General features: G+C 40.3%; 1 protein-coding gene across 12 annotated transcripts in view; it reads right to left on the bottom strand.

Annotated features, from left to right (window-relative positions):
* APBB2 (amyloid beta precursor protein binding family B member 2) overlaps positions 1 to 27,632 on the bottom strand; it is a 189,705-nt gene that overhangs the window by 68,440 nt on the left and 93,633 nt on the right. The gene's annotated exons all lie outside the window — the stretch shown is intronic.

The following is a 27,632-nucleotide window of genomic DNA, read 5'->3' as shown; positions in this document are numbered from 1 at the left end:
AATTGGAGTTGGCTTATCAAAACAGAAACCACACACACCCCAAACGACCCCCACTGGATTTACTTACAATATCTAAAAGACTGCTTCTTCAAAACAATGAGACCAAAAAACCTGGCCCGTCATTTTACACACACCCTGACTGTTACAAACATACTGTTTTCAATTGATTTTTTAATGGGGTAGGATGAAAAAAAAAAAAAAAAATCATCAAAACTTCATCCACAGTGCCAACACAGAAATGAAAAACTGGCTCCACTGACAAAACTTCTACTAATTTAAGAATGAGCCAGCAATTCATATCATCATTAGAGACATTCCCAGATTTACCTGGGATTATAGATGCATCTAAGAGATGTCACCAGTGGAGAGCATGCAGCGCTTTTTAGAAAAACAGGGGCATCACCTATGTGCTAACCAGCTTTAATCCAGCAGGGGCAGTTCCCAGCCTCTGGAAAGCATCTATCCAGCAGAAGGTAAGGGAGCTGGTGCTCTTCTAAACTTCCCAGCTAAACTACTTCGGTGGTGTCATTACAGTATGTGCTATTAACCAGGTGCTATGGTCTACTCCAAGAATCCATCAAGCTGCAAGGAGAAACAATTAACCTCCTGGACTGATGTTTCCACCAGCACTTGAGCAGACATGATGAAGGCTGACACAAGCACGGTGAACTGAGCTAGTGAGAAAAAAACCACCCAAGAATAAAGGAAGCACCATACCAATGAGCTGTGGCTCATCTAGTCCAGCAACTTGTTTCCAGCCTTCAAAGACAATCCTCAAAACACCTTCAGTGGCTAACAGATGAATAACATGTTGTTATATTGCTCCTCTTAATCTTTTTTGAATTACAAGTTTCTTGTCTGTCTACCCTCAAGCCTCTTACTGCATGTTTTATCACAGTTGCTTATTTCTGAATCTCTCTCATTTCTGCCACTCAGATTTATGCGTGCACACACACACAGACAAATGACATGGTAACTTGAAATAACTCTTACACTCTATGGCACAAACCAGACTATTTATTTCTCAGAACCACTTAAAAGTTCTTAAGTTACTGATTTACCACTTGAGGACTAATCTAGAGCGAATTCTGCAGAAGAAGAACTAGACAGTATCATTATACTTAAATTCAATAATGACTGTCACCCGGGGGCCAATATCTGAAATCATCAACAGTCATATAACCAGCTCAAGAAATTCCCAAATGTTTTGAACACCCACTTCTAAATGTCCCCGCATTGTAGCCTCTGCTGCATTCAAGTATGCAGCTCCTGACTCCAAGGTCTTATAGTTTTTAAAGACCATTCACCTTCAACCTCACCCATTTTTGTCTTCCAGCTGAACAACTCTAATGCACTGTTCTCAACCATACAAAATGAAAATAAAAGCAAAACACTTTAAATCATTTGACCATATCATGCAAAAAGTGACATGCAAAGATCAAATATCTGAACATCACACTGAAGTATGCATGGCAACATCTGCAAGTCCAGATACACATGGGTGAGTTTAAATAACTGGTTCATAAAACTTCAAAATATCACAATAACATCAGTGCTCATAAAACTCACGTATTGGGCCTTTCAATGCATGCCAGAATAGGAAAACATTAAGTCTTTATTATGCAGAGAGGCAAAGCTTCAGATCAGTTCAGGTTCATACAGTTTACAGTATAAAACAACCATAATTCAATATTGCCAGGACATAAAATGTTATTCTCTTCACTTAAAATAAGCAAGGCTTCTGTCCTTGCAATACATACATATGTGTGTGTACACATGTATTCAAGTATACAGTTAAGCAAAGTGTTGTGCTATGGCTGCATTAAACTATTCCTTCAAACCAACCAACCAAAAGTGCAGCAGAACCTGAGATGCAGAGGAACCAACATACTGTTACTTACCGTTTTAATGATGCCATACCAGAAGGACCTAAACAGAAATGACTCTGAAGTAAAAGCAGACAAAACTCACAGCAGAAAGAAAACTGCTAACCCTGAGACTTAAAACAACATTTCTGCAACTTCTAACTAGAAGAGAAGAAATTGTCTTGTATGTGAATGAATACTTGGAAGAAAATCACGTAAAACAGCTGTGAGCAATTTGGAAAAAGAAAATATCACCTTGCTGAGTAATATAAATTTACTTTGAAAATTTACCCCTCCGCAAAAATAAACACACCAAAATAAACTCACGTATGCTCAGAGATAAAAGAGATCTTAAATTTCAGATTATGTTTTTCAATTAATACAGCTCAGAACTTTCAAAGAGCTGCATCTTCCACACAAAATGACTACGTCTGGGCATGAGATGTACATTGCTGGCATCTCGGTACCGCTTGTGCAGAAGTACTGACTGCAGACCGTGTGATAAGCATGGCTGAACAGGACAGTGCCAGACTGCACGTGTTCATGCTGGAGCACCATTCCTCACGTTAGCTATGCAAACCTACTTGGAAAAAAAAAAAAAGTGAATGTGTGTTTCCTCCAGCCTATTTGCGAACACACCTCAGGATCAGACAGACTGGCAGAGATAGCCTGTTCACATGCTGTGATTTCCTACTGGCATGAACTGGAAAACCTCCCTAGTTTGCTGACTGTTCTAGCAGATGAAAGCACTTGGTGTGCAAGCCAAAGGTAACGAACCACTGCAGGAGACAGCAGCACAAGAAAAATAAGAAATAAGAGTCAACATACAAAATCAGGGCAGATGAATGCGCTTGTGGCCAGGGCACCAATGGCTTTTCTTGATTTGAGTATGGAATTACAAGTAGCAAAATAATTTTCCTCCACATTTGAAAGACCCCATCAAATGGTATGACACTGAGTCAAAGCATCTAATTTTTGGTGCATGGGCCAGAGTAAGAATGGTCCCTTATCAAAGCAGCATTTGGTGCCCAGAATATGAAGGCACCACACTGATATATGTATGTGTGTGTATATATATATCCTGTTAAATTCAGGCCTTTTCAATCCCAGTCTTCTTGTAGAAGATAAAGTGACAGCCACAAGATGGGAGAGAAAAAAACTGGTATCTGTACATCAATCCAATTCTGTTAACATGGCATCAAACAACTTGCATGAAACAAACCCAAGAGGAAATAAAACTGAACACATCGGATTTCTTCATCGGAAACTGAGAACTCCTCTTATGTCTGCAAGGCTTTAGAGGTAAAAACTTTAAATGGAAATGGTGCCTTCTGGTCTGTGGATGACCAAATCCTTCAGGCTTCCTCAGCAGCAGATGATCTATGGTGATCAGGAACTTTTCTCCGATTCCCTCCCAGTCATCCTGAGAAGGCGCAGTTCTGCCTGGCATCTCCTGGCCTTTCCCATGCTCTTCTTTACTGATTTGTTGATGAAAGGTCAATGAACCAGGACCAGAGGGCTGCTCATGAAGGTTCTGGATTTGAAAGTATTTGCTCTGATAATACGGAAAGCATGGCTTAACAACAGAAATTTAAAGCAAGATTCACAAAAAGAATGTAGCCTTTTGCACTGGGGTTGGTCTACCTACCATGTGTATTACAGTAAACAACAACCTCCTTAAAAGGCTATACTGTTAAGACATTTCTTATATAAAATGCATAAAGCAACAGAACCAAGAAAACCAGTACTGAACTAGCATAAAAGAGGCACTGTAGCTAAGCTGTACAAGAAAGCAGACTGCATTTCTTTAAGAAACGTGGATTCACATTAACTGTATAATTTGTCTTTCTACAGCAAGAGTCAAATTCTTATCAGTGGAAAGATTTTTTTTCAAGATGTAACCAATTCAAAACTCTGCACAGGAACAAGGTATGTCTTCACCCAGGCATCATGCAGATTCACACTGCACTGCAGACCTTTGCAAGCCATCTCTTTCTCTGGAGAAAAAACGTTACTGAACCGGCTGGCTCCACTGCCTACATACACTCCCAAGATGAAGTTCAAACAGCAGCCTTCGTTACAGCAGAGCGGGCAGCCAGCTCTCTATCCTCGCCCGCACACAGGGTGCATGAGAGCTGTCAGTAGCGAGGCAGGCCGGCTCTCACCCCAGATCTGGACATGCCAGTGAAGCCTCATCGGCAAGCTGCTCCCTGGAAATCTGCCTAAGCTAAGTGTGAGCTGTCACCACCTGACTTCCGAGACGCATTGCTGACAGCTTAAAGGTCAACATAGCTAGAAGTTCACAGTTGGTCTTCTGCAGGCAGATTCACGTCAAGGGACGGGTCACAAAGGGGGGACTGGTGTTTTTCACGTGGAGTTTTGTCTCACTGAAGACAGACAGTTAAAACCTTGTCCAGACGGGGGAGGGGGAAAGATCCCCAAACCAGCTATTCACGGAGATGTTACGGAAAAAGCACGGGCCAATTCTGGTGAAAAAACATGACAGTAAGAGAGACATGGCAGAGGATTTTGAGGACTAAAAAGGAAGACCACATAAAAACATGGAAGACATGATCTAAGACAAGAAGCTAACTTCATCTGAAGAAAACTGAAAAGCACAGGGTGGACTTCACTGCACTTTCCTGCCTCCACCACCTTCCTGCGCCAGGACCTGACAAGTCCCTCAGGAAACCAGATCTTTCCCCTCTACCTAAAGCTTGTTTAGAGTTGGCACCATAGTCCCTTCTTACAGGGTCCGACATGATGGAGCACAGGGCTGCTCCCTAAACACCTCTGGCACCAGTCTCTGCAGAACTCAGACAGAGGAATCCACTAATTGCACCCCACCATGCAGCCCCCGCTTTGTCTCTTCAGAGACTCAGCAACACAGTGACGACAGGAATGCTTTTAAAAGAATGGGAAAATGATGAAAGAAATGAAATAATCAGAAGTGAGAGCCCAAGGGGAGGGCAGCACCTGCAATGCCTTACCATTCCCTTTTAACATCAAATGGGAAATTCAAGTTAAGTCATTTATCTTTAAAAAACTAAAATAAAGAACTAATTCACAAAAAGCCAGTAAGGCTTTAGAAAAGTATCAAAGAAAGATTGTTTTCTTTTTTTAAAAAAAAGGTATAAATGGTCATTTCAAATTTTAATAAATGTACAAAGGAGTAAAACAGTCTGAAGAGGCTCTCACATGTTGAAATTGGCTGGCCAAGTTTCAATCAAAAATAAATGCTTGTGTCTGAATCTTTGTCTGAATGGCTGAAACACAGAGCCTCTAAGAGAAAAAACTAAGTAAAGCCTTCTTCCCGGTACCATTATAACTAAGGAGAGCAGTTAAAACTTCAAAAATACTGGAAAAATGAAGTCCGCTACACAAAATGAAACAATTAATTCTTGAAAAAACTAGCAACAGAGATGTACCTCCACAAAGCCATAAACACTGCCATATTCAACTGGTAACTCTGGATAGGAGAGCTTTGTGAACACAATTTGTATTCTAAAGATAGGATAGAGCTCATATAATGTAAAATATTGCTGTTTGTAACTTCCTTCTCCAAATGTCAGCCTGTGCCAATTACCTGATATACAGCAGTGATGAATTCCACACTGTAGCTATAGTTCAGATATTAAGTTTGGCATAATAATTAGAAATTTTAGTAATTACATTTGTATTTCAAGTTAAAATTATCTTACTATATGAGGGTGACCTAGGAAACTGTTATGATATTGAAGAGAGATGGTAATAAACAATATAAATATTTCACTGAAGTGCACATGTAACTGATGACCAAGCTCTTTGGCAAAATTAGTATTTTTATCACTTATTTTATTGCTTTTCCAGGGGAAGGATAGTAATCAAATTGCTGCCATTGCAAATCTGTTTAGCCCTTGTCCAATTAAACAGAAATTAAAATGACAGCATTCAGTAGGATCTTTTGGAGCAGACAAACTTCTGCAGCAAATGGAGACCATTTATTTTTCCATCATTTTGCAATGCTTCAAACTGTTCCCTCATAACTGGCATCCCGTGTGAGGCAAGGTCGACGCTCACCAAGCACAGGTTGTATCGGTGGCATTACAACAGATGCAAATAGTACGCTCTGCATCTAAATGCAGTGCAGCTTTCCAGCTGCTGTTCCTGACTATGTAGGCAGCATCTTCTGCTGATGTAATTTGTGGATATTTCATAATTAGAGAGACTAAATGCCATGAAGTTGAAGCAGCTTTTAACTAGTTCAGGCTTTCTTCTGCAGGTACAGCTAGAAATCCCTTTCACTGAAGACCAAAGGCAGTCATTAGAAACAAATACAGGTGGAAAGAGAATGACAGGAGCTCTGGAGGCACTTTCTGGAAGAGCAGGAACACAAAGGTACAAGCAAAGTTAATTTCAGTTTAACAGTAAGTTGTGTTAAAATTTTTGAGACAGCAATTACGCATTTTTTTGAGAAAGGACTACACTGAAGTAAAACATTCAATCAGGGCTGATTAGGTACTATAGCGAAGGTAGAATGGAAGAATATTCGCAAGATGCTTGATTTCCTATGGACCAAATTCTGTTATCTTGAGAACTGCCTTCTCTACTTTGCCCTTGGCAAAATCTGTATTTATCAGCATAAAACAAACCACATACTGCACCCACCATTGTCATAAGTTGGTTTATCACCAGTCTAGTACTGAAACCTGGCTGTATGGCAATGTGCTTGTGCTAAATTAATCAGGATCTCTTCTTGATAGAGACTAGAAACATACTGCATAATTTCAATAACAAAGCTCAACACTCCTGTCTGGAAGGTACATAATCGAGCTCCTTCCCTTTCTGATAGTAAGGCAGTGAAAGATGACTAGTGTATTTACACACTACTTAGGACTGGAAGAAAAAGATCACATTGTGTGATGGAAAGAAAAGCTGATAATTGACACCTCAAGGAAAAATGTACTAGCAATGTAACTGTATAGAAGCAAAAAAATATAGTTTAAAATAGACTGTAATAAATGCACAGCCCCGATACAAATGCAGCTCCAGAGTTAATGGAAGCACCTGATTTTCAGTCAGTCTTTCTAGGTAAGAAGGGCTCTTTCTGCTAAGAAGGTAGCAGAACGACCAAGTGAGACCACTTGTCTACAAGGCTCAACATCGCTTGCAAGCACTTGATCTACGTTATCTAAAGAGGTTAAGAAATACCCATACTGTACAGAGATAAAGATCAGAGGTCTCGCTTTTTTTGTACTCCTAGCTTAGTCATCTCAGTTTTCAGGACTGTTTTGTAACAGTTTTTCTTCTGTAAAGGTCCTCTGAAGAAAAGGGATACCATCCAAACGCAGGATTCTGTCTAGACCTTGATTATCTACCACTGCCTCAAAAGCATATTCCCACACTGAAAAGTTAACTGAAAAGGAATGTTCCATGTCCAGGCCAGAAGCACAACAGTCCAAAAAAGGAACACTTTCAGTTTTCCAAATCTTGAAAAATAATCTAGCCAACAATAAATCTATAAAATCCACTTTTGAATGTCTATCCCTCCCACTGCTCTCATTCCATTAGTGTGTGCACAATGTAAATGAAATTCAAACTGAAAACTGCCTTGTTTGTAGATAAGGGATCTGTGCCAAAGTTTCCTATGTCAAAAACTACAAAGAATGGGATGGTGACAGGGATCCAACAACATGATGTCATAGGGTTTGAGCTGCAATGGGAAACCAGTGGCTTCAAATCTGATGGCTTTCTTCATTGCTGTGATGAAGTGTAATGAAAGAGCTGGCCCACAGTATCATGTGCATGTTACAGATGCTGTCCTTCTAGGCACACAAGGGGAAGCACAAGAAAGGAACTGGGAAGACAGGAGGATAAAAAGGTTTTATTGAAAAGAAAAGGGATGGGGGAAAGTGGTTTTCCCTCTTCTGAACTTCCAAAATCTTGAAACAAAAATGTCTTCCTTCTGCGCTCAGGGCCTGAATAAAAAATAAAAGCAAAATCAAAGGGAAAAAACCCACAAAAAACCTTAAGTCTTCTTGAGAAGATGTCAATGACTTCAGCAGATCCAGGATTTTATTCTAAAGGGAGCATATTCTCCTCCCCACCCCATATGCACACTGAAGATGAAGGCAGGCATTGGAAGGTTAGGGAAGACATACTGTATTAATGAGTGAAGGCAAACAAAATTAAAAGGAGCAGTCTTCATTAAAGAGAGCAATAGAAAGAGCAGAGGCCTTGAATATTTTTATCCCATTTATTTACTGTAGTGAGCTCAATGTGCAATTTTAAGCTCCTTGGGTTGAAAAAAACACAAACAAAAACAAACCAAAAAACCCAAACACACACACAAAACCCCAAAAACCCAAAGACAGATTTTCTCCTCACTTTGCACACACTACAGCGTAACCACCTACTTTCATAACTCACAACAATGGTGGTCAGCAGGTAGTCTCACCTAAGCATCACTGCAAGAAGCATGAGTGCTATCGCAGAAACAAATGCAGCAAAAATGCAAGCCACTAGAACAAGTAATTATAAATCAGACAAGCCTGTCTAATTTGGGGAACATTACTCAACGAGGAGTGATAAACAGACAGAAGCTGGTAATTTGGCATCATCTTTTCTCACAGCATGGAACTAGTTGTCATGACAACCCTGTCATCCTCCTTGCTGAACTGCTGAACCAGCCGCATGCGTTTGGGAGAGGAAGATTCTCAAACACATTCCAGGAAAACATGCAGAAACATGGGACTCACAGGCATACACGTAACTAGACACAATCTGAGCCAAAATTAATTGCCATTTTGATTGACTGTAACATAAACCATAATCAGAAAAGACTGATTTCTTAAAAATCCTAAGGAAGCTTGGGATGAATCACCTGTACTATTTCTTTTCATTTGAAATTATCTTCATCCTGCTGTATAAATAATGAGTTACTACAGGCATACAAGGTGTTCAAGCAGAGATGACTAATCTTAAGGAAGAGAGAGGAAATCAGATTTGTAAACATTCAGGGAAAAACCACTAAACCCACTTGTTTTGCTGTCCTGGCTTCTTCTCCCTTTCAACCACCAAACACTAAGCTGTTGACATAAGGACCTAAGTACTAGCACAGTAACGAATGAAAGCCAAGGGCAAGTGACTTCAGAAGAGAAGTTCAGAAGAACTGTTGATGACAGGCTTGGATGAGTACTCAGGATGGTACTACCTGCCTGCTTAAGTGGGACAATTTCAGGGCTCTGTGAAGCGTCTGCTCAGGGGCAATACAGCATGAGGTCCAGAGATGAAGCTGTGAAAATGAGCACTGCAGCCTGCATTTACAGGAGTTGATACTAATAGCAGCAGCAGTAGGGAAAAGTACTGCTGGAAGACCGTGAGGAAAGGTCCACATGTTCCTTCCTGGAAAAAATGCCAAAAATCAGTTAAGAACAAGAGGGCTAGTCTGTTCACCAACCAAAAAGATCCAGCCATGAAACAACAGGAGTCTGGCAAAGGAAGGAAGGAACACTTGGACAGCAATTCAGGTCACTTCCAAATTGCTGTCTCAAGGGGGGTGTCATGGCAGAAGCTGTGGACCAGGAAGAAGCCAGGCCCTGGGGAAGACTTGTTTCACCTGGAGGAGGGAGGATGCTTACCCAGGTGGAGCAGCAGTGGCAACACAAAATAGCGGACAGAGGAAGGACCACCCCAGCTGAAACAAAGGCTGATGAATCGCTACCTGAAAGCACTGTAGTTGGAGGCACATCCTATAGCTCTTGCACAAACTTCTACCATGTGACCAGATCTTCATCTCTCCATTAGGAGGCTGATGAACATTAGGAGAGTTGGGCAACTAATGGGCTGTACTGGGTCTGGTTGGGATGAAGTTACAGTTTCTTCATAGCAGCCTGCAAGGTGCTGTGTTTTACATTTGTGACCAAAACAAGCGTTGAAAACACATCAGTGGTTTTGCTATTGCTGAGCAGTGTTTGCAGAGGGCCATGACCACCTCTGTTTCTCACTCTGCCTCCAGCCTGACTAGCTAGGCGTTGGTTTGCTGGTGGGAGGTCATCAGTGATTGTGCCTGCGCCACTTGTTGGTTTTTTTTTCCCTTCACTTATTGAGCCATCTTTATCGTGAATCATGAGTTTTGCCCTTCTGATTCTCTTCCCCATCCCATTGTTGGGGGGAGCGAGTCACCACAGAGGCATTCAAAGCATACTGGCCAAGCCCAAGATCCAGGGGAGGTACAGGCAGGTACCCTCTGGGGTGGAACGAAAAGCAGTTCCAAACAGGTGAGTAGTGTACAAATTAATACCCTTTTCACCAGCTTTGTGCTATGTGAACAATATGCACTGTTACCTCAGAAGATTTCTACCAACTGATTTCCACAGAAGCCACAGTAACTTGCTACCATTCTAGCAAGTGGGTTACTCCTGCTTATATAAATACACTTCGCATATGACCAGTATTAGTGGGTTTCTTGCTTATTCGAAATTCTCTACTTTTTCCACTAGGTGGCAAAAGCTTTTACTTAATAATAGTCCAACACACAGCACAGCGTACCTCTAACTTGGTCTAAATCCACTGAGACCATGCATTGTGGGACTGCATCCCAAAGGACCTCCTCACCATGGCAGACCCTGAGCAACAAATAATTCATCCAGAGCAGTATCTTCTTTCTCATTAGCAAATCACTAAAAATGGTCTTGTGAGTTAGCTTTCAGGGCTGAAACAGTCCAGCAGAAATCTGCATCTGTTCTTCTGATTGGTTTTTTTGGCATGGTATCTCTTCTTCCCATACCCTTCCCCACAGACAGCAGGATTGCATTGTATGATCTTGTGTTCTGGGTTCATACTCTACTTAACTACTTTGTTTTGTTTCAGAAGCGGGGGTTTGTCTGGTCTAAAGAAGAAAAATTAAACGGTCACCTCAGCCAAGGGACTGCTGGACTCACACAGCAATGCCTGCATTTGCACTGTCGTGCCAGCAGCCACACTGGCACAGCACACCCCGGAAACGCAACGTGCACATGCACGAGTCCAGCCTTCCTTACCCCCATAAAATTTATCTGTCTCAGCGACAGCAGCTAAACATTTGGCAGAAAAACAAGAAAAATTACTTCGGTAGCAGCTGTGAATTTATGTATTTCTCTACTAAAATAGCAAGCCTGATTCTCCTGCCTCCTCAAATTGAATCAATACGTTAGTGTCAAACTATCCACAGAAGAGACCATTAACAATTTCATTTTGGTCAACAAACAAATATTATCTGCAATAATCACACAGAACAGGAAGATTCAATCTATAAATACTGACACAAAAAGCAGTTAAAACACAGATGTCCCTCTGACTTCAAGATGCATGCAGAGCAAGAGGAGACGCAATGCCAATGTATAGCATACAGCAGCACAGTCACCTTTACAGCCTTAACCCTCCACACCGGAACTGCTGCACCATAATCCTGTATTTACAAGTAAAACTCTGTTTTACAAGTATCAAACATTATGGAGTTCAGTATCTCCCAGCCTGTAACTCTGTTTTGCTGGGACTGGCTGTAGACACAAGTGAGTCCCATCTCCCTTAGACTTTCAGCTAGTAGCTGGTGCTACTTGATACATGTTACAAAAAACAGACTGGCATATCCTATTCCCTTACTTAACTACCATACACTTGCCATCAAGTTCTGGAACTAAAGAACGTCAACAAACTTGGGAGTCCACACTTTTTATCAAATTTGTTTCAACTGAGAAATAGAAAGCCTCAAAAATCTAAATTTGGTGATGTTAGTGAATGTCTCTAATCTGAATGACATAAGGAGTAAGACAGAGCACGGAAGAAGGAATCTGAGTAGCATTCACTATTTGCTTCTCCCTTTAGAATAGAAACTGTGGAACAAAAGATACTTGCGCAAAAAGTCAGATACTAGGCAGATGATAATTTTCTTTATCTAAAATGTGATGGAGCCAACTGACTTCAAGAGAGAACAATGTAGTGAAAGGAAGGGCTGTACTTCTCTGAAGAACATACTGCATAAATGTACTGATGTCGTCTGAAATGTTACAGAAATGCTCATTAGTGGGTTTTGTGCATATGATTGGCTAATTAGAAGCCAGTGAAGTTAGCCAGTGGCACTGTCATACAATTCAAATGGCGGCTTGACTAAAGCTGCTTTTCTTTGACAGCTTCATTTACAGCACGGTGCAAATGCATTAGAAAAACCTTTTTTTGAATTTGATGATTCAATGAAAACAGAACATAAAATTGAATTACAACAGAGTTACTCTCTGAAATTAAATGTTGTGCTTCAAGAAAAAGCAAAATCTGCAAGAACAGCCATTTCCCATCTCAGATGCAAGCCCTGCTCATCGCTCAGTCCATGTGGATGCACAGCTCCACACACAGCGCAGCAGATGCACTAGGGCACCATTAAAATGACTTTATCTTCACATTAACCTTGTGAGGCTGGAGAGTGCAAGCCCCATTTTAAACAAAGTTGGACAGAAGCAGGAGGTGATGTCCGAGATACATTAAATAACTTGCCCAGAGCCATGCCCACACTCTGCATGCTCCCCAGGATGTGTGCAGGCTCCCTGCACCCAAACACCAACTACAGTATCAAGCCACTGTCCTCCAGTGTGTCCACATGCCAGAGTCCCCTTCTGTCCCACATGAAGGGCTGCTCTACCTGATATGGCAAAAAATTCCCACCCCCTCCTATCCAATTTATTCAGTGTAGTACCATCAGTAAAAGAATGTTACTTTTAACAATCTATAGAATGGATTAGTTTGCCACTTCAAAGCTATAGTCAAATGTGTATTAGAGAACAAACTGAAGGCTCCTTTTTCTTTCAGCACAGAAGCTGAAGACCTAGTATTCCCCCCCCCTTCAAATTCATTTCATGCTGCTACAATACTGAAGGGAAGGTAGAAATTGTTACGATGGCAAAAATCCACTCTTTTACCATTAGAAGCTTATAAGCATGAAATATTGCACAAGCACGGGAAGCAATGTGTTGGCCCTCACGGCCCACAGCTTACTTGCAAAGAAAGGTGTTAAGGGAGAAGCTCGGGCACATCAGGCAGCTAAAGGCTGTGCTGAGGTCTTGTAAGATGTGAACTGAGCTCTACTTCCCAGCCTTCAAGCTTTGAGACTATTTAAAAACAACAACAAAATAGCAACAACGCAACAACAAACTTTAACCTTTTCAAAAGTAATCTTGCTTCAGTTGAACTAAGTCTTCTCCCACACAATGTGTAGAGCCATATATGGAACATAGCATACAGCATCTACAAGGGGAAGGCTTTATGAATAGCAGCTTCTGACAGCAGATGTAAGCATCAGGGGAGCTGGTTGTATTTCACATCCTGTAGGAGAGAGAAGCATGCCGATACAGCACAAATTATTTAACTGTTTCACACCATGACACTGGTATCAACTTTCTTTCATTCTATGAGTCTTTATTCACACCAGACATCTTTGGGTATTAAGGAAACTCAGAGATGCTAATAGTCTTTGAAAGCATACATCTAGCATTAGAAATACCATTATTTTCATTCTCATAGCTACTTCATGGCACTGCAGCACTAAAATTTTGCATTTTTTTCCAGAGGTGGATTTATACACATAATTGATGCTAAATTCAGAAATCTATGTTTAAAGGGTGTCCTGTTTTCAGCCCAGATAGAGTTAATTTTCTTAGTAGCTGATGCAGTGCTGTGTTTTGGATTTAGTATGAGCATAATGTTGATAACACACTGATGCTTTTAGTTGTTGCTAAGTAGTGTTTACACTAAGTCAAGGACTTCTCATTTTCTTAGGCCCTGACAGCGAGAGGACTGGAGGGGCAAAAGGAACTGGAGGGGACATGGCCACTACAGCTGACCTGAACTAGGCAAAAGGATATTCCATAGCATAGAATATCATGCTGAGTATATAAAGCTGGGAGAAGAAGGAGGAAGGGAGGACATTCAGAGTGCTGGTGTTTGTCTTCCCAAGTAACTGTTATGCGTGCTGGAGCCCTGCTCTTCTGCTTGCCTGCCGATGAGAAGTGGTGCTTAGTTGCTGGCTGGGGTTAAACCACAACAAGGGGATAGAAACGGTATCTTGGACATAACCACCAACAAGAATTAGAATAAAATTCAGAAAAATAACTGTGGAACTGATCACTCTGGTAAGTCTAACCTAGCAAACAGTAGCCAGAAACAAACCTAACACACAACTGGAGTCCTATGCCGGACAAGCATTTGACAAAGAAAAAGGGAGGGATTAATTTTACAGTTCTGCAGAACCACAACAGAATTTCACTTGCAATTAGCATCACCTTCAATTCACAGTATATTAGCAAAATAGCTACTAGCTTCAAAAACTTGAGGACAAATTCTTGTTAAAGCTGCATATGCCCAGTTTATAACAACTTCAAAAGTCTCCTTTATTGTGAAGCCCGAGATAGAATCTCCCTCAAAACACACACTTGCTTGGTAAGAATGTGAGCATGCCAAAGCACAGTAAAACAATACACAAAAGTTCTCCAGTATGTGATGTACCACAAGCCATTGAGATCTATGAGCACTATGGAAAAGACACAGCTGATTGTCATCATGATTTGTCACAACAGTAAAACAAGATATGCACAAGCAACAGCATGATCCTTCCCCCAGCTGAAAATATTATCTAATCTTTGGTGAAAATGTTACAATTTGTGGACATGCCAAAGGGCTGCTGGTGATCTTGGGAAGCAGGAAAAATCACAGTTACATACAATTGAGATTTCCCACCCTAGACTTAATTTACCTTTGTTGCTGTGCAAAAATAAAATACTGCAAATAGGTCCTACAGGATTAGGATACATGTGGTTTCAAGAGCTGTTTTTCTAATGCACAGCCTTCACTTTTCAGTTTCCTTTACCACACAGATGTCTGTCTCCTGGTTTTCACCGATTTCTTTAAGTTCCTTTACTGTTACTCTTCTGATGTGCAACAAAATCTTCATATATAATGGCAGGCAATTAATTACCTTTTGCCATCCTGGAAGGATCAAGGTCACTGAATTCTTTGAAAATCACAGTTTGGTACTCACTGGCAATTGAAAAAATTGTATGTTAGGAACTAAGATCAAGACAAAAATCCTTATGCCTACTGTTCCAATGTAGAGCTGAACTATTGCAAGACTAGTCCATGCACTTCCACGTACCCCATTATAAAAATGGACATAGCAGAACCAGAAAAGATAAAGACAGATAAAAATGCTTCTGCAGGCAGAGACACTGAGTGCAGTAGGACTCGAGTTTGGAAAAGGAATGACAGGGAAGAGGGAAGGATGTCACAGAAATCTGTAAAATCATGAATGGTGGAGAAGGCGGCAAGAATGGAAAGGAAATGATTCACTGTTATTTACTGCTTCCTACAACAGAAAAGCAACGGGCGTCTAATGAAATTATTGGAGACCAATTTTATAACAAAGGGAAATAATTTAATTATGTGTTGCCTGAAAAAGTATGGAGCTCATGGTCACAGGATGTTGTGGATGCCAGAAATAAAAATGAGACCAAAAATGATTAAACAAATTCATGTTAAAGATGTCTATTGAACAATTAAAGAAGATATCATGAATGACATACCAAGTCTGAAAGCTCTAAAACCACCAACTGCTGAAAGTGAAAAAGATATAAAGGGGGGAGGACCACTTTATGCTAGTTTTTGTTTTTATTTTTATTGCTTTTGTTTTTATTGCTCCCATAAGTTTCTGCTACTGATGTACTATCTGGTGATGTACAAAATGGAACTGTAACCTCTGTAACTCTTGCAAAAGTGAGCTCTAGCTTCCAGTCAGTATATTAGTTTGCATAGGAAATAGCGAAATTAACAATATTATTGAAACACACTGATAAAAGTAACCACAACAATTATACTGGGTCAGATTAAAATGCCACATCCAATATGAGAAACCCTCAAAACAATATACCCAAGCTTCCTCTACAAGGTATATATATATACCCAGAAGGAAAATCCACAATAAATTTGTTCTCATAAGTACAAAGGAACACAGTTTCCTACCCTGAGATACACAATAAACTCATGTGACAACAGCAGTTCAGGAGTTTTGGGACTGAATGTTACCAACCTTATACATTTGTCAACTTCAATTTTATATTAATGTGTCTAAAAGGAAGATGTTACTACTTTTATACTAAATTGTACAGAGCCATCTAATAGATAAAAATTTCTTTATAGGTAAATACATGTCAGGTTTAAGTATCTTTACGAATTTGAACTACCATGAAGAGCAGTAACTAAAAGCAGATCTTACCCAGTGATCACTGCAAAGCCAGCTGCTCTTGAGAGGTAACTAACACTGCTTAAACAACAGGCTTTTACATATTACAATTATTACAGTTCAAAAGAGCTCTCATGTCAGTAATGTTTACAGTCTTGCTTCCCTTATATTACTTGCATTCCAGAAAAATTCAGAGATAGACAGAAGAAATGACAGCCACACACTGGATGCAAGATGCTAGTTAGAACGTCATTGTTTCTATACTCAAATTCTCAGTGAATCCTGTACCTTCGGAAAACAGAATTAGCCCAGATAAAAGACTGTGGCCAGCACAACACACAATTCTGTCATAGCATCTGTAAACTGATAAACCAAAAGACAAATAACTAAGTCAAAATATATCTGGTGGTCTTTACACTGACCCTTCTGCAGTAACATTACCAAAAGGAGAAAACAGAGAGTTTTCCCTCTTCTAAGCTTTGACCACTGCCTTACTCATCAGCAAGTCATAAAATTAAAAAGCATGTCCTGCCAAAAGACCTTTAGTGTACTACCAAGCGAGGTAGTGTATTTGTTCATTATGGCAGAATTCAAGCTGCAAGGCTCATTCCTTTCAAGAAGTTTACTTTTAAAACACTAAGGAAATGAAACAGTATTCTTGTGAACTTAAGACTCGTTTTCAGCATTTTCGACAGAAATTTTCTGCACTTTTGTATTATGCCTTGTGATATCTGGTATTTTTTAAACCCCCAACTCCTGGAACCATGAGAAAATTGCAGCTTGTCCATTACAAGAAAACCCAACAGCCAGAAAACTACCAACTAAAAAACCTCTCACTACAACCCACAGAATCTCTCATGTCTCCCCCTCCAAAAAAAAGCTGAAAAAATAAAATTAGAATGAAAGCCTAACACTAAAAGATAAACAATGGCCTAAAAATGATTCTTGTTTTGGAAGACATTCTTTTCAGACTCCCTTTTGGAGACAATGTTTATTTGTTTCAGGAAAAAATTATAAATTTGTTTCCATTTATTTTTTAATTGGTTTCTTGGTGTAAATTGAAGCATTTATTCTTATTCATCAGTACTATAGCCTTTATAAATGCACAATATCTATACGCATTCTTGTGTAATTAAAGAGAGAATGTAAATTAAATGTGTTAATAATGACAGAGCAACATCTGAAAACTCCGTCCCCTCCCTTCTGAAGAGCCTTTTTGCTTCCAGTGCTCAGTCTGTCCACTTGTCTTGTCTGCAGATGGGGTAGTTTAGCAGAGGAAAACGAAAGAGATCTTATGTGCAAATGATATATTTGCACATAATATATATATATAGATAGATAGATTCCCTCACCTACAGTAAAGCTTCTGTTGTATACATGGATACATAAAAAGAAAGGGTAAAAATATACAACCAATAATCACTACTACTAGAGTATTTCAAGTGTGGTCTGCAGGGAGGACAACTTTTTAAGTGGTGGATTTTGCCTGTCTGGCTGCCTTTTTTTTGGTTTTTTTTTTTTTTCTTAATACTGTCAAATATTTTATTTAGTTATAATATCAATTATTGCACTGATGTTAGCAAAATCTGGAAGTACTGAACCTGAAACAGTAGTTAAACACATAGATAGCATCTCTGCCTACTTCTGGCAGAGACACCCGAAAGATAACCCATCCCTCTGCATCATTCCTGGAAAACTACAACTCTTCCTAAGTCACTGCTGAATTGATTTTTACATTGGGATAGTTGAAGCTTGTCCCAGATGAACACCAGTGTCTTCTCTAGTTAAGAGACACCTGACCACCCAAAAAAGACAAGTTTCTTCTGGGAAGCGTTAAGCAGTTTGGACCACGCACCACTGTTTTCTGGACCAGCTCCTTGAAACTAAAACCAAAGTGGATGTGGACAGAAGCCACTGGGATGAAAAAAGAATGGGACAATTTCCATGTCACCCTACTCCCAAAGCAGACTCTTTTAAGAAACTGCATTTTCCCTTGAAGTTAATTGTAGGATTAGACAAGTCTTAGGAAAAAGTAGCTTCCCATAAAGAAGTATGCTTGGTATATCTGAAGCACAGAAATCTGGAGTATAGTTATGAAAGTATAAATTCAACTATGACATGAAATCAAGAGAAATACAGAAAAATAATCTTTTGTTAATGATCACACATTCATTTTGATAGTTGCATAACGGCCTTATTTCCTATACGTATCCTGAATACACATAGGCAATATAATTTCACAAAGCTCAAGATAGCCATTTTAGTGGGAAAAAACAACCCTGTATGGAAAATCAAATAAACTTCCTATTCTGCATCAGAGGAAGGTTAGCCCTGAAATCTCTGTTTTTCTGATGTCTTCTTCCCACTTTTCAGATTTCTTTGTTTAAAAAGTGTTGGTTATGTTTCAGCATAATCAACCATTGCAAATTAATTCATCAGGAGACTACAAAGTTCCTCAGTCGATCTACTGACAGGCTCCAGTGGCAAAAAAGGGTGACTCATTATTCTGGTTTAGTTAAGCACAAAAGAAAATAAGGTAACCTGAATTTAACACCAAATGTTATCTTGAAAGTCTGCTACAGCTACAGAGTGTGACAAATGATGCTGGCTTCCCTACAAAAAAAACCCAAAACGACACCTGAACTGAATTTAAAACAATTTTACAAAAGACAAGCCAGATCACTGTTTCTTATTACTGGATGGTTTTTGTAAGGAGAAAATACAGTTATGCTATTTAATTACAATTCCACAAATGAAGACATAAAGTTGTGTAAAGGTTTTGTGTGAACCAGCTTTCCAATAAAAGATTGTTCTTCCAATCTGTCCAAATTGACTGATTTAGGGCTAGCAAAATGAACAAAAAAAAAAAATGTCCAAGATATTAGTCAACATTCTTTGACAAATCCCAGTCAAATACTGGCTATAAACCACCTCATTTTTTTAACCCCCAAAACCTCACTCAGTATATCAAAAGTTGCTTTACCTTGAACTTTAGCAAATGACTAGGAGTACTGCTCATATGTTATTTAGACAGAATTTCTTCTTCCCTTTACTGCAAGGAAAGGAAGGAATTGTGACATGTGAAGGAGAAGCTAGAAGTCTGGTTCATAATGTATTTTAAACCTATGTAAAAATCTTTGAGCTCTGTGGATCACAAGTCTAAAACATCACTTCTCAATTCACTACTGAAATGATGAGCATTCAGAAAGATACCGAAAGGTACTAACTGCACACCATGCACTCTGTAACTTGTCAGATACCAGGTGATCTTCCACTGAGCAGAATTTTTATTAACCGATAAAATAATTGTATTAGTATCCAGAGCCAAGTGACATTGTCAACCAGAGCTACAAAAAAGCAAAATAGAAGTGTTACTTACAGTTACTAGGTGCTCCCATGTAGTTCAACATGTACTGATCTGCTACCAGCATCCTTCAAGTTAGCTATATACATGTCCCAAGAGCTTCATATTCTCCTTCTGTGTAGCATCTCCAACTCAAATACAGGAAAATACACTGCTATGTTTAAACAGACACTTACTTAATTAGTCTAACAAGGAACGGTGCTTTGGGTGGGAGAAAAGAAAACCCACCCCCATTCAACTGCCGGTAGATGTAACAGAGGAAACACCACATGTTGACCATATAAATGACTGCGTTTTCTACTAAGCCAGGAAAAAATGAGAGAGATGGCTATACAGGAATTACAGCAGAGTGTGCATACAGTGCATTCTCTACTGAATTGATTCCAGCTTGCAAGACATTGATGTATTTTCAGACTGACTCTGCTCAGGAGACAAGGTTTTGAAACAGTACTTTCAGCCCACAAGCCTTTAGATATCAATCACATCAAGATTTAATCAGCTCAACTTTGGACCAGAACAGCCCCTCACCCCACAAATCAACCCTGGAAATATATTTATGCTGGGTTTTTTTCTCCTTAGCTGCCTGTATAAACATGAAAAGAAAAAGCTTAGAAAAATGTATGGCAAAGATCCACTCTTTGAAGACAAAATTCTTCTTAAGGCTGCTAACCTCCGACTCCCTGAAGGTGCATTGCAGGAATGGTAGAAATTGATTTAGTGAAAGGTTTCTATTAGTGAGAGCGCTGTTCTCATCACAAAGTCCCTCCCCTTGCTATAATCAATAATTTAAGCAAAGCCAAGAATCATGTCAGCCAAAATGACCAGAGTTAACTTGACTGTCTCTTTCTTGCAGAATAGAAGTAAAATTAAATTAAAGTCTGAATGGGAATCTATTCTAATTTAAAAAATTAATTTGGCCAACCTGAGTTGTGCATTTTGACTTTCATTTTGAGAAGGGGAAGAGGGATGGGCTTCTTTCTTCCGTACTGAAAACTTCTCAGGTTCAGGAAAAATTAGTGGAAAAATCCACTGCTAAAAAGTAAAAGAAGCCATAACCTCAGATGTAGAGTATTTTATCAGTTACCTGCAAACAAGAAATGTGCTCTACAGAGTTACAACTCTTACTTTAGTAGCATGACAGTGCTACTATACCTATCTCTCAGTGCACTGCAACTATCTCTGAGTTAATAACTGAAGAAGTGTTTAATACCTAAATCTAGCCCTGCAGAATCTCAATTCAAAAGCAATTAAAAGCAAAATAATAGGAAAAATAAATTTAGTTAATATTAAATTATGTCACTGTTTAGGAAATAAATAGTTTCATTAAGAAACAGTGTCATGAATAGTTCTGAGACTGACTACTTCAAGGCTTTTGCTTGAAAAAATCATACTAGGTAATAAATTAGTCCAGTGTATCAAATGATGTATATATAAAACGATCAACATAACAAACAGTGGTTAAAAGCAATCCCTGTAACACACCACCATATAAAAATGGATAAAAATGCCCCAGAGACACTATGAGCAGGGCACAAACATACATGCTTCAGATTTGGGGCTGTCCTCCTCCTTGCCCCCCAAGGATTTCTCATCACTGATGTATAATGGATAAATCTACTGTGCAAACCAAAGGACACGCGCTGCTAGGCTTTAGAAATCCAGATCTCAGACACTACAAGAAACCTACTTAATGTCATTACCTTGAGCTTTGTGACATCCTGATATTGGACATTTACAACCTAATGCCGAGTACCCAGCGGCTCCATACATCTCAAAATGAAGCAATTGAGCCTTAATGGCAGATGTATGTGCTTTCACGGGATTGCTGAAAAAAGGCTTCATGTCCCTTAAGGCAGGGACCATACCGCCCACTCTCAAGCAAGGACCGAGTTCAGCGCAAGGTCTCTGCAGCATGCCAAGACCCATCATACAAGGCCTCTCCTGGCCCATGGAGATGGCTCGGTACTGCCCTGAATCTACCCACCTTCTCTTGATGCAGCAGCAATGAACCGAAGGCTGCCTGCACTACCGTCTAGCCCATGTCTTAGTGATACATGCTACAAGTTTTTGTGTATTTAATACCACAGCTTGCAATAACACAGTTGTGACTCAAGGGACCCACAACTCCAATTCAACCAATCCCAAACTGTTAATTAAAGCAGATTTAAATTTCAGTTAGCTCAAGCGGACCTGTGAGAGAGTTAAGCACATGACAAACCAGTGCACTGAGACTGGGGTGTAAAGGAGCCACTAACTTGGGGAGATTAAGAGAAATACCTAAAGATGCAAACATACCAGGGGAATTTAGATCTGTGTCCCTAACTGCAAGACATCTCCTTCCACCAAGGTCTGAATCGAGTCCTGAGCTAGGATTTAACTTTCTCTTAGCAGTACTTCAGTATTAAAGCACTTGTCAGCCAAAGCCCCCCTTTTTTTGCCTGCTTTAAGTTTTCAGAACTTCTGTGAAGTAATGTCCCAACCTCAAGCACACACAAATTCCCCAGTGCTCACTTCTGCTGCTTTATCCCCAATCTTAGTCCATCCTGTTTACTGTTGCTGCCTGCCTATAAACGCCCCTGCTTGCTTCCAGCTCGTGCTTATTCCAGCTTCCCCTCAGTTTGTGCCAAGTTCTCATTATCTCCACAGCTGAAGTTACTCTCCTTTTGCCTCCCCCTCCAATGGGTCCTCAAGCCTCCAGGTCATGCTCCCATCTTCCACCTCATCATCCTCCCCCCTCAACTTTTCTTTTTCTCCCATCAGCTTTCTCCTTTGCTGAAGCCGCAGTGAGATAAGCCCACCAGTGCTACAGGGGCCTGACGCTGGTATTGCTGGAAATGCTCAGAGAAACAACTGCAGCAGCCCAGGCTTTGGGTGTCCACTCTGCAGGGGTTTTAGCTGCAAAGAGGCAGGAATCTCCCCAAACTGTACCAGCCATCCCCAGCATTGTACATCTAGGTGAACTGCTGCTACCCCAGCAGCTGTGAGATCCTCCAAAAGCCCAGGGGCCACTGTAAAGACTAGAGGCTCATTCTGCTGACCAGCAACACCGTTTCTCTACCACACCTCCTGCAGCTGAGACACAGAGCACAGAAGACAACAAACAAGCACCCAGCCAGGCTCCAAGAGTGCCAGCACACAGAACCCACCTAGCAGCATACATCCATGTTCTCAGCTTGCCTTAACAAGCAGGGGCCCACAGGTTTTAAGTCCTCCCAAAGGTAACACTGTTTTTTTCTTCCCTTCTCCAGAGATTTCTACACCCGTTTCAAAGCATCAATCAGGTGGATTGAAGTTTGGCCCCAGTTCTATGCAGCGTTCAGAAGTGCTGAGGCAGAGGTTTACTGGATCGATTTTGGTCATAATTTGTTACTACTTGCACAGCTTTACGAACTAGGAATTTTTATTTTTTTTTTAAGGAGGGCAGTTAGTCCGATATTAATTGATGGTGGCCTTTCTTCTGTGCAACTTCCTGCCTTGCCACCCCTCTGAAAGAGCTATCAGGATCCTGGCTTTTCCCTCTCTTCTGTGGTTTGTCTTCCTTTCCTCTTTGCTTGGTCCTGTATCTGACTCAACCTAAACTCTTTCCATGGTCTCAGGGGAGACCTGCGAAGATATACAACCCTAAGCACAGTAGAGCTTTTTCAGCAAGACACATTCAACCTCAGAGAGGACGTGCAGGATCCAGAATTACACCTGTCCATCCCTGAAACAACATAAGCTTGAGAAGCTTTCAAAAGTAGTTTGTCAAGTTGAGTACCAGACACGATTAAGCTACTCACCACTTCTGGAACTCGAGTTTTCCCTACAGATGCTCAGAAGAGTCTTTCAATTTGCTATGACGCACAACAAGCCCTGTATTAAAAGCATGTTCTAATACCTCTTAACATTACACATCAATGTAAACAGCACTACAGAGTTAGAGGAAACTTGCGGTGCTCTGCAGATCTTGGGAGCTTCCACCCAGGTGGTAGTACAATGCTGGCATTTGCTTTCCTGCATTGTCTTGCCACAACCACTATTCCTTGTTGTCACCTTTCACTTCCCCCATCGGTATTTTATGTGTTCCAGCAGTCAGGCCTGCAGGTATTTGTTTACCCCACAACTATACATTTTACTGAAAATATTCATTTTTAAACCACTCAAAAACACAGCACTGCACTTATATAAAGCAGCACTCTGATTTTGCCCAGATTAGGAATTATGTGCTTTATCACGCTAGCAAGGGAAGTGTTCCTGAAAAGACAAGCACCAAGAAATGAAGTATCAAGGGCAAAATAAGCCAGCTTGTTAAACTCCAATCAGGTAGCCAGCAGTTCAGCCAGAATAACATCAAAGTTAATAATGAAGCTGCATCAGTCAGGACTGGGCCACATTTGACGCTATTTTAGCCAAAGCACCGAGCCAGGCACAGCAATGCCTTGGGTAGTCAAAGCACAGCCACTAGACAGCAACTGTCTGTCAACTCCATCTCCCCCAGCCCCGGGGCACCCAGGGTGAGATGTCAGGCTACCAGAAAGCTGTGTTTGGAAAGAATATGACAAACTATCCTAGACCCTTCAGACACAATATAGCAGAGATCAACCAAGGAGCGATTTTTAGAACAAAGCCAGACTCAGAAAAGGAACACAATTTGTATCTGCACTACAGAGTAGATGTTGCAGGCTCTATCCAGCTCGTTAATTCATTTGTGTTACTTGATGCACATCCTGCCTAGCTTGTGGTTGCTCCTTCAGAACACAAGTCCTAGTTCTTGCCTCCTGTCTTGAACACCACCAGCCATCTCAAGGAACATCAGGCAGGCAGTTGAATCAAGCCCTCCTTAGGGTGGGGGGAAATCAATGGCTCTGATGAAATAAAGAATCATTCTTCACCTTTTTGGTAAACAGGAAGTATGAAACTGCAACCATGACCATGCAACACATCCTGGAAAGCCTCTTCCATACTTGCAAATTCTGGTAATTGCAAATAAGAGTTTGGGAGAGGATGCTAATCACTATTGTATAAAACATTTACCCTCCCGTTCCTGAATTCAAGCACATTAATTCAATTTTACATACCTATTTTTATTAACTATCCCAATTCAAAAGGGTGCTGATTGCTGCTCTTTACCGTGGAAACTTTGGTTTTCAAGTCAGAGCAGTTATCCAAGCATTCTAGATATGGATTTAGGTAGCTCCACTGAGAACCACAGGGTAAAACTGACCTGACTGCCCAACTGCAGCAAGCAGCCTCCCTCTGCAGCTGAGAGCAGCATAATGTACTCGAGAATCATCTTTCAAGTTCAATTTACTATCAAGTTCAATTTATTTTATGGCCTTCTACCAGTAGACTGTGAATCCTGATCATTACTGCAAACGCTGTGTAACTATGTGGCCTCTTAGGTTTTCTTTTTTTTTTAAACTGACTTATTTTTTCTTCCCTAAAATCCTCTTATAGGGGTAGCTAAAAGGAAGATAAAGATATAATTCAGTTACTCACATACAGAATGTTACCTACACAAACACTGGTGATATACAGCAACAGTCACCTTTCCTATTTCATAACAATCATCAAATGGTCAAGTCTGAGACTATAAAACATGCACCGTTCTTCATACATGGTTACCAGTAACATTCAGGATTAAAAAAACCCAGCTCAGTATTAAAAGCTGACAGGCCGTTAGGATGCATAACGAGTGTGAATTAGAGTCTCTTATTCCTGAAAATCTGAAAATTGGATGTTTACCTAGAACCCTACAATTACACAGGTGATAATATAATTCTTTCTCTAGTATTATAGGACTTGTGTTTATCCACAGTGTAACTGAACGTATCTCTACTACCGTAGATCTTTTTCCACGTTCAGGAACACAGAAAACATGCTCTGTAGTAAATAACATACTTGTTGTCTATATCAGATAGGTCCTGCAAAGGAAAAATGGTGCTTTTCAGAGGACATCTATTTTAATTTTGTCAAAGATACTGGTTAAAATCTGAGGCAGAACTGACCATTGGTATAAATCTTTCTGACTAGTTCATGATTTGCTGTAATTTTTATTGTATTAGAGGGCTATTCTGCCCAGATGCAGTGTTATTTCAGAATACCGGGCTCTGTTTACAAAGACACTCCTGATACCCAAAGGCCAGTCTCATTGCTGTCCTTTCTGCACTGGGTTGAACTTGTCTTTTTGTAATAAGCTATTAAACTGACATCCCAGATTTGCTCAGAGACCAGCAGCAGTCAGGCATTTGGTATATGGCAGTCACATGCAGCAATGGCACTCCCTGAAAAAGAGGACACTTGCACTTTTGATACCCCTTTAAATGACATTTTCAACTGGGGAGAAATAAGGTGTTGCGTGAGCCAAAGACTGAGAAGCTGGGGAGCTTGAGGGGGCTACTGCTCCTGCACAGCCTCCCACAGCTCTGAAGAGAGCAAGGAGGGAGACTGTCCCAGAGCAAGAAAACCTACAGCTCTCTAGCACCCCACGTTTCAGGGACCTTCCCAGTTAAGGGGCTATTCCCTGCTCTGGAAGAAAAGAGTTTTGCTCAAATTAAGACAAAATAGGAAGCAAAAGCAAATTCCATTATTCTTCTTGGGTTCAAGGCAAACAGAATTCCTTTTTTTTCCTCTAGAGAATTCTCATTACTAATTCATTCGAGATTATTACACAGAGAGCTGGTGCTTTACTAAGGACTACACTGAAACTATTTTTCAGGTGACAGAAAGTTTAAGAAATGTGCCTGCCTTCTACAGACCTTTTGGTGAGCTTCAATAAAAAAAAAAAATAAAAAAAAAATCCACCCCATAAACAGAAAACAGCAGTAGCATCATCTTCATCCTCTCTCAGGTTTGGGCTGTAGGGTCTGCACTTGACTCCTGCTGTTTGCACCACACATTCACAAAATGTAGGTGAAACTGATAAATACACAGAGACAAATAATAGGTAGACAGTATAATAATACAAGATGGATTTCCTTTGAAAACGAAACTAAGGAAATTTTCTTGAGAGGAGGAGGAAGCACTCCCTACGATTTAAAACCAGTTCTGGGCCATTTGCAGTTTTAAAGACATCTGGAGCTCGTGTTTTGTCAGCCACAAGACTCTTTTGTAAATGACAATAGGTTCAGCTGGATGGGTACAATAGGTCCTGGAGAAGATGCAGTGCCTGAGGCCAATGGAGGCAAGGTTGCTCGTCTGGGAAGGGCTGCCTGTGGTGCTGGGTGTCAACCAGCTCCTGTGGCAGGCGCCTGCCTGTCTCTAGGAACGGCTAGGGCTTGACACCAGCTAAGCATCTCGCTGACACCCTATTACTACTTTGCTGTCTACAAGTCTTTTCTGCTTTGAGATCACCCCAGATTCTTTTATGAAGCACTGAATCTCAGAAACGTGAGAAAGTAAAAAGCACTCGTTAAATTCTCTGAAAATTGAAGTCAATATAGTTCTTATCAAGAAGCGGATACAAATTATTTGAGTTTCCTCAAAACACAATTCTTACACTGTACTGTGCTTGTGGTGTTCGATGCCCCACTATTAATGGACTGTATTGTATTTGTTTAGCAGCATTACTAATCAGCAACATTAACATCTGTTTAATAACCAGTCAGTTGGTTTGCATCTTTAAATTGGGTTATCTTGGTTTTGCCTCCTCATTATGAGAGAGAGAGAGTCAGGCCTCTTGAAAACACCTGTTCATTATACTTCAAGTAAAAGTATTCTGCCCTAAGGAGAGTTCAGGAGGATTTTGTCTGAACAATGATGCATCCTCAGTGCAAACAATTAAAGGAGTAAATTTTTCAGGGCCTTTGAATTACATACCTCCAAAACAAAACACATGAAAACAAAACAACAAAAAAATCTCCCCACAAAACAATATTCTGTTTTCCTGGATTTGAATAATGAATTGTGTTAACAGAGGGAAGAGGAAGACAAAAACCTCCAAAGCCCTGAAAGAAGCATACTGTGATTTTCAACAGTGTCCTCTCAGGAGGTATTTCTATTGTATTCATATATATACTAACATGCTAAATGTAATCTCTGGATTGAACATCTACTGGTATCTACTGGACTGCTCTCTTTAATGGATTGATTGTTCTTAATCTTTTTCTTTTCTTCCCCCTTCCCAGAAGTCATATGACTAACACTCTACTTTTACAGACTCTTCTCCCAGACGCCTTTCTCCCTT

This window comes from Falco rusticolus, chromosome 1, assembly GCF_015220075.1.
Source record: "Falco rusticolus isolate bFalRus1 chromosome 1, bFalRus1.pri, whole genome shotgun sequence".
Classification (NCBI taxonomy): domain Eukaryota; kingdom Metazoa; phylum Chordata; class Aves; order Falconiformes; family Falconidae; genus Falco; species Falco rusticolus.
Note: the sequence above shows the minus strand (reverse complement) of the source record. Positions and strands in the feature narration are given on the sequence as shown.